The sequence below is a fragment of the Lolium rigidum genome, chromosome 7, assembly GCF_022539505.1.
Source record: "Lolium rigidum isolate FL_2022 chromosome 7, APGP_CSIRO_Lrig_0.1, whole genome shotgun sequence".
Taxonomy (NCBI): Eukaryota; Viridiplantae; Streptophyta; class Magnoliopsida; order Poales; family Poaceae; genus Lolium; species Lolium rigidum.
This window is the reverse complement of record NC_061514.1, coordinates 317,099,947-317,108,478: the sequence shown is the minus strand read 5'-3', so window position 1 is coordinate 317,108,478 and position 8,532 is coordinate 317,099,947. Positions and strand designations below refer to the sequence as shown.

The window sequence follows — 8,532 nt, the reverse complement described above, 5'->3', positions numbered from 1 at the left end:
GAACAATACCAATTGGAGATATAGTTTCTCTATTAGCTAGCCGAATAACCACATCAATATCTTCAAGTTCACAAGAACCAATTTCATGCATGATCTCTGTGTAAAGCTCATAAGGAATAGCACTAATACTTGCACCAATGTCGCATAAACCATAATAACAATGATCACCAATTCTAACAGAGAGCATAGGAACACTGGTTTTCCTAGACTTATTAGGATACGAAACAATATTAGAAGCATCTTCACGTAAAAATAATATGACCATCTTATACATTTTCAGTCACAAGATCTTTAACTACAGCAATAGCAGGTTCAACCTTTATTTGCTCTTCAGGTTCTATAGGTTTCTTTGCACTTTTATTAACCTCACTATTTATAACAGAATACTCCTTCATTTTAGCAGGGAAAGAAGTTTTTTCAATATAAGCTTTAGGAAGAACATGATCAACAGTTTAAATTACAACACATTTATTTATAGATGAATCAATTTTATCTTTATACGGTTCATGATACTTATCAAAATTCTTCCTAGGCAATTCAAAATTAGAGGCAAAAACTTTATAAAGATTTGCAACGACTTGAGAATCAAGATCATAAGTAGCACTCATATTATAAAATTTATCAGTATCCATAAACACTTTAATGCATTTATAATCATAGTTTATACCTGACTCTCTACCTTTATCGTTCTCCCATCCTTCAGTATTCTCCTGAATCCGATCAAGAAGGTCCCTCTTAAACTCTTCTTTGTTGCGTGTAAATGATCCAGAACAAGAAGTATCCAACAAGGTCTTATCTTGAAAAGAAAGTCTTGCATAGAAATTATCAGTGATAATATTACCAGGAAGATCATGAATGGGGCATTTGAGCATTAAAGACTTCAATCTCCCCCATGCTTGGGCAATACTCTCTCCATCATGAGGCCAGAAATTATATATGCGGTTCCGATCTTTGTGAATTTCACTTGGAGGATAGAATTTAGAATAAAATAGAGGCACAATATCATTCCAATCAAGAGAATCCCCATTCTTCAGTAATTTATACCAATGCGCCGCTTTACCAGACAACGATATAGAGAATAGTTTCTTCCTAACTTCATCCATAGCAATACCTGCACACTTGAATAAACCGCATAATTCATGTAAGAACAGTAAATGATCTCCAGGATGGACAGTTCCATCCCCTTCATAGCGGTTATCCGCAACACGTTCAATAATTTTCATAGGTATTTTGTATGGAACCTCTTTCTCACCTGGCGCCTCATCCACTACCTTTGCAGTAGTAGTAGATTTTTCAAATAAAAATTCAAGAGAAGATCTCTCCATAATGAATTATAGTAGCATGCAGAAATAAAATCAGCACGAACAGTAAAAGTTTCCCTTACCAATTCCACTTACCAATAGCGCTTCACTCCCCGGCAACGGCGCCAGAAAATAGTCTTGATGACCCACAAGTATAGGGGGTGTAACGTAGTACTTTCGATAAATAAGAGTGTCGAACCCAACGAGGAGCAAAGGTGTTGACAAGCAGTTTCGATGAAGGATTCACTGTAAATGCTCACAGACAAGTATTCAGGGGGTTTTGATATAGCGGATAAATAAAGTACGAGTAAGTAAAATGCGAGAGAAATAATTGCAGCGAGTGGCCCAATCCTTTTTAGCACAAAGGACAAGCCGGTTTGTTTACTTATAATGACCAAACGTTCTTGAGGACACACGGGAATTTAGTCTAGTGCTTTCGATTCATATAGCTGATTAATCTTTATTGTTTTGATAAGTGTTGTGTGGGTGAACCTATGCTAATGCATCGCCCTTCCTAGGACTAATAAATACTTGTGATTATACCCCTTGCAAGCACCCGCAACTACAAGGAAGTAATTAAGATAAATCTAACCACATCCTTAAACTCTGAGATCCTACTATCCCTCCTGCATCGATATACATACCAACGGGGGTTCAGATTTCGGTCACTCCGGCAACCCCGCAATTGGCAAACGAATACAAGATGTACTCCCCTAGGCCCATAAAGGTGAAGTATCATGTAGTCGATGTTCACATGACACCACTAGAAGAATAACACCACAACTTAAATATCAAACCATTGAATATTACTCAACATAATTCACTACTAACATTTAGACTTCACCCATGTCCTCAAGAACTAAATGAACTACTCACGAGATATCATATGGAACATAATCAGAGATGATATGATGATGAATAACAATCTGAACATAAACCTTGGTTCAATGGTTTCACTCAATAGCATCAATAATAAGTAGTAATCAATACTGGGAGAGTTTCCCCTATCAAACAATCAAGATTCAACCCTAGATGTTACAACGGTGACGAGGTGCAGCGGTGGAGATAGCGGTGATGATGATGGAGATGATGGTGATGATGATCCCAATGATGTCCAGCTCGATGACGGTGACGATGGCATCGATTTCCCTCTCCGGGAGGGAATTTCCCCGGTAGATTTCAGCCTGCCGGAGAGCTCTTTTCTCTTTGGTGTTTTCCGCCCCGCAGAGGCGGCTGTGACTCTTCGCGACTCTCCCCTCGAGTTTAGGTTTTCGGGACGAAGAAATACGCGAAGGAGAGGAGGCCAGAGGGGGCTGTGGGCCCCCTCCCCACAAGGCGGCGCGGCCAGGCCTGGGCCCGCGCCGGCCTATGGGGGGCCATGGCGGCCCTCCTCGGCTCCTCCTTTTGGCTCTCTCCGTCTTCTGGAAAAATAAGATTTTCCGTGTAAATTCCGTCAATTGTTGATCTTCCGAAATATTGCATTCTGACGGTGCTTTTTCCAGCAGAATCCTGACTCCGGTGCGCGATTCTCCAATAATCATGAAACATGCAAAATAGATGAAATAACATAAGTATCATCTCTAAATATGAAATATATCAATGAATAACAGTAAATTATGATATAAAATAGTGATGCAAAATGGACGTATCACTCCTCGCCGTTGAAGAACACCTTGGTGAGGCACCCGTCGCGGCGAACCACGTCAAACTATCTTTTAACATTGTTACATGCTTTCTATATTAATTATTTGTGTTGCGCATAATGCATGTTAGCACCTCCCTGAAATTTCGACGTTTATGCCAACGACCTAACATGTTGCAACTCTTCAATTCCTCAGTCCACCCTTTTGCCAACATGATGCAAGCCAAATCAATGAGAATTCTCATTTGCGGAAATTCAATTTGAAGATGAGCTATAACGATGAAGGACGGTGGAAGCTGACTTTCATTTGTACGGAAGAATACTTGCATTTCTCTAGAAGCATTGTTGCAACTGATGGTTAATAAAGTAGATATTTTTTACTTATTTGGAAGCAGTTTTCTAGTTATCCAGAACCATATTAGTATTTTGGTTCAAACATATCTGTCACCTTGAGAAGTGCATTTGTTTGGTTATCTGGAAACATGTGATGCAAAAGTACGATGATATGCATTTGTTGAATTGAATAAAAAAAAAGTGTATGTCGTCCAAAATATGTCAAGTAAATGCTATGAAGCACTAAAATTTCTCCATGTAAAAGAATGAAGCATCTGTAATAACACGGAAATAAATGTTGTAGGTCTCACAATAAACCTGAAAGTTTGTAGACACAGGTGAGATGCTTCTAAAGCTTAATACAATATGCTTTGTGCGCATATGAAATAAGCTTCTGGCACAATAGTCAATTTTGCGCTTCCAAAATTAGTGCATTATGTTTGAACAGTACAAATTCATGTTCATACATCCCAACTTTTGTGAAATATGTATCTAATTTATAGAAGACGAAAAATGCTATATCAAACAAGGCTGAAGCCAAATTCAGTTGCAATGGAAACATAATTAAATAACATACACATTTCTAATTTTTGCTTCCCATGGAAGAAAATATGCATGCATTAAAGTTTAGTTTAGTAATCAATTTCTTCAAACATGAAATGGTTTCCTACAAATCATGAAGCGTTAGATTGGGGAGTAGTTAGAGTAGCCTGGTAGGTTAAGCATTACTTTTTTTCGAGAAAACGCAAAGGACCTTTGCGCTTCATATCATTGAAAAGAGAGAGTTTAGGTTACAAGCCCCTAGGGGCAGCAAAAAGACAAGAGAAAAAGCCTAGTGCACATCCCAACTAGCCGGCAGCACAGCCCGTAGGCCGAGCGCCCCTGCCCTAGCCCAATCGGTAGCTTCCTCCTTGATCTTGGAAAGGAGAGCCTGCGTCGACGGTCGAGCTCTGTTGAAGACACAATCGTTCCTGTGTTTCCAGAGCATCCAAGGGATCAGCAAAGCGGCCGAAGCAAAACCCTTGCGGAGGGGTTTCGGGAGGGCCGGCCTGGTGGTGGCGATCCAATCGGTCAGGGAGGCAGAGTCCGGAGTCCTGCAGGGCATCCTCAACCAAGCGAGCGCCTCGTGCCAAACTTGCTTGACAAAGGGGCAGTCGATCAGGAGATGGTGCATGGTCTCAGGAAGCTGGTCGCAGAGTAGGCATCGGGGATGGTGGGGTAGGCCACGTCTAGCCAGCCGCTCGGCAGTCCAACAACGATCCTGCAGTGCCAACCAAAGGAAGAGTTTGACCTTCTGTGGAGCCCAAGTCCGCCAGATGTGCTTGGTGGCCGGGCATGCGATCGCTCCCTGGAAAGTGGCGAGGTAGGCGGATTTGGCGGAGTAGATTCCGGACGCAGTCCACTTCCAGCGCAGGTGATCAGGGTCCTGGCTAAGGAGCGTTCCCTCGACCCTCTGCCAAAGCTGCAGATATTCGCCGATTTCCTGGATGCCAAGCGTGCCATGGATGTCCCTCGCCCATTAGTTGTCAAGCAGCCCGTCCGCAACCGTGCGCGATTTGCGGCGACGCTTAGGGATGCACGCGTGGAGCGAGGGTGCAATCTCCTTGACCGACCGTCCATCCAGCCATCGGTCGTCTAAGCATTACATGGGCAGTAATTACGACAACATGCAATCGGGACCCGGCGGAGTTCCATTGGAGGACTCAAAACCCAAGAAAATGCATTCTAGGAATCATTTGATGGAAGTCTAATGTCTGTCGTCCATCCAATCATACGGCTAGGCACTAGTCCGATCGGTAACCCATCTATCATGAGCCGATTTCTAGCTGTGCCCACATTTTAAGGAATATTCTAGAGCCACTTTAAGAAAATCTAATACTATGTTGGTCCTAAATTAAGGGTGCCCATCAGTATAAAAATGTAAATGCCCTACACTTATAGTCAAACGTGTGTCCATTAAATAAACAAAATTTTGCACTTACATTTACATTAAGGTTATCGAACGATTCAAATGTAATTGTAAATAACTTATCCTTTAGTTAAATGTTTCCCATTAAATGGATTTTTTTCAAGAAATATATTTAAATAACAAAGAAACAATAATTTCAACCATACATCTTATATGTTCTTTTTTCTCTTGTAACCCATTGGAGAATCATTTCCCCAATTTCACCATTTGATTGAATGTTTGTTTGAGCTGCACAATCAAGCAATCCTTGAATGAAAATGAAAATTCTGTGATTCAGCTCTTACCAACACATGGAAGTGAGAAACTCATATGTATCTAATGAAGTAAAAAAATATGTAGGTTAGAAATTCATATATTGTATGGTATCAATGAAGTGTGACAATAAGACCTTGGGAGATGATTTCAAATATGTGAAAAGGCAACTTTAAAAAAGAAGAATTGAAAACAATCAAAGTGAAGATGATTTGAAGTTGCATTAGAAGGCTTTGTGTGCTAGATCCTAAGGACCACAGCAAACGTCAATACCAACCCCGTGACTCGGAATAGTAAGAGGATCATTGTTCTTGTTTCAAAAAGTCTAGTTCACTCATTCTCGGCGACGACAGAAAACATGTGCTTTTCTTCATATGATTAAGTCAGTGCTATGTGTATGATAAGTTATTACTATTTGACTCCCTTATGTCAGTATCTCTCCTATTCTGGGAGTTTTTTTTATATATAATTCAGATGGAAAAATGCTTGAAAATACAAATTCATACACCAATGTGTTAAACTGATGACGCTAGCAAATAAAACAACGATAGCAAGAGGACGAGAGCAGCACGGCTAGCGCGAGCGCCAACCCAGCCGTGACTCGGAATCCTGTTTGGCATGGCGCACTCCTCGCCGTTGAAGAACACCTTGGTGGGGAACCCGTCGCGGCGAAGCACGTCGACGTCGGCAGGTGACGTCTTCTTGGTGAAGGAGAGCACGGACTGCTGCTTCCCGGGCACGGGATAGTCGACGCCGCTCATGTTGCTCTCCCTGATGAGGTCGTCGAAGCCTTCCCTGCCGCGCATGAAGATGGTGCCGTCCCCGGCGGCGGTGGCGTTGAAGGAGTAGGCCTGCTCGAAGCCGCCGTAGACCTTGTCGTCCAGGACCACGGAGGCGAACCAGTCCCGCATGTCAGTGTCTTCCCAGTTGAAGAGCGTGATGCGCGCGCTCCACCCGCCGGCGGCGTCCGTGGCGAGGTGCCAGTTCACGCTCACGCCGCACATGTCGCCGCAGGGCAGCGGGTCCGGCGGCGCGCCCAGCTCGCCCACTTGAGCGCCTCCTTGTCCCGCCTGTCGAACGGCATCAGCAGCGCGTACGGCGGCAGGAGCATGGCCGGGGCCGTCGCGCTGCAGGTCCTCGGCGCCGCCGCCGGGCAGCCGCACGCGCAGGTGGTGCAGGGGACCACCGACTCGTCGTTGAACGAGGAGAAGGACACGCAGCACTGCGGCGGCTTGGACGGTTTGGTGGTGTCGTCCACGGTGATGTTGCACGACACCTGCCACGACGCGACGGCGAGCGTGGTGGAGTCGAGCCCGCTCGGATCCGGGAATTCCGAGGGGCTCACCGGCACGGGCTGCCCGCACGTGTACTCCGGGTTCAGCGTCGACGCACCGGTGACCATGAAGTTGACCGGAGCTTGGAGCCTGCTGGTCTGGTTCACGTCCGGCGGCATCTTGTACACCTCGGAAATCTGCAGTAGCGCAGGTGCGCTCCGCGCATGCCTATCTCCACCATCCATTTTTCTCAAATCTAGATCTTTGACTATTCATGTGTGCCACTCTCTCTCCTACATGGAGATGAGACAAAATTTTGTGAAATCTTTTTCAGAAAAGACAAAACTCTCTCTCCTCAAAAGAAACTTTTTTCTCTCTCACGGACTGCATGGCCCTGTCTAATGCATGGCTCAGTTTACTGTAGAGAGGGTGCGCTCTGCGCACCTGCTCAAAAAATCAATCTCTGTACACCTCCATCTGGAACGCCGAGACGGACTGCGTCCCGTCCCCCATGGACTTGGGAAGCAATGTCCCGTTCCTGCAGCAGTGCTCGATCTGTCCCATGGACGCGTCTTGCCGGCGCTCCGACGGCAGGTCGAACACCGCGGGGTGGCGCTCGCAGTTGAGCACCTTGGAGAAGTCGATGTCCTTGTAGTACTGCCCCTGCGGCCCGAAGAGGCACTCGCTCGCGTCCACCTTCCTCGGGTAGGCACCTCTCATGGTGTTGACGAACTCGCCGCGCTGCCACTCCCACGACAGCTCCCACCCGTCGAGGCGGCCCATCAGCGCGTCGTTCTCGAGGGTGAGCAGCGCCAGGTACGTGCTCTCGTGCGCCTGGAGCACGTCGTAGGTGATCACCAGGTCACCCGCCACGCGCGGGAGGTAGGATGCGGCGGCGCTCCCGGTCGGCGCCTCGGCCGCGAGTTGATCTGGGGACTTGAGCACGCAGCACGTAGAGCGGGTCGTCGTTGGTGCGGGGGCGAGCGATGAGCAGTTGTACGCCAGGTCGGCGAGGGAGAGCGCGGACGGGAGCGGCACGAGCGGCTCCGGCCCGGCAAAGAGCGTGCCATAGAGCCTCACCGTCGCCTGTATCTTGGACAGATCGCCAGCGGTGGCGATCGGCGTGAGGAGGTCCGTCTGCGGGTACCCGGAGAAGGACGTCGTCGTTGTGGGCGCCGCAGTGGTGTTGTACGGCAGGTCGGCGCCGGAGGTGAGCACGGCACCATCCACACCAACGAGGATCTCGCCGTGGATGAAGGTGAGCAGCAGCGCCCAGAACGGGAGCGTCCGGACGACGGAGTTTTGGACGGTGGCGTTGGCGCGGAAGGAGTAGGGCTGTGAGTCTGCTTCGGTGATTGGGTCGGACTGGGTCGAGGAACGGCCTGATCCTCTCGCGGCTCTCGAAGGTGTAGGCAAGGAGGACGCCGTTGCAGCCCGCATCGTCGGGCGGTGGCGCCACCGGCAACGGCTGTGCCACCGCGATCGCGACCAGCAGGAGAAGGACGGCAAAGCGAGGGAAGGGGTTCCGATTGGTGGCGGCGTGCATGGCCTCCATGTCGACGATTCTGCCGCACTGCTCAAAATTCTTGGCGGGGAACAAGTGCAATTAAGCTCCACATTCCGTGTTCCCCTCCTCCCGCACAGTTGAGAGAGGCGATTTTTCTGGATCTTCCCCGCGACTCCACCTCACCGCCGGTGTCTCGCTGGTTCCCCTCCCCTCTGCCGGCCGCTCCGGCCGCGGGAGGTGGGGGGAACCCCGAT

The 8,532-nt window shown here is 47.5% G+C and overlaps 1 pseudogene; it reads right to left on the bottom strand.

The window, feature by feature from the left end:
• Window positions 1-6,012: 6,012 nt before the first annotated feature.
• LOC124673209 lies at window positions 6,013-8,326 on the bottom strand (annotated as a pseudogene).
• Window positions 8,327-8,532: the final 206 nt, after the last annotated feature.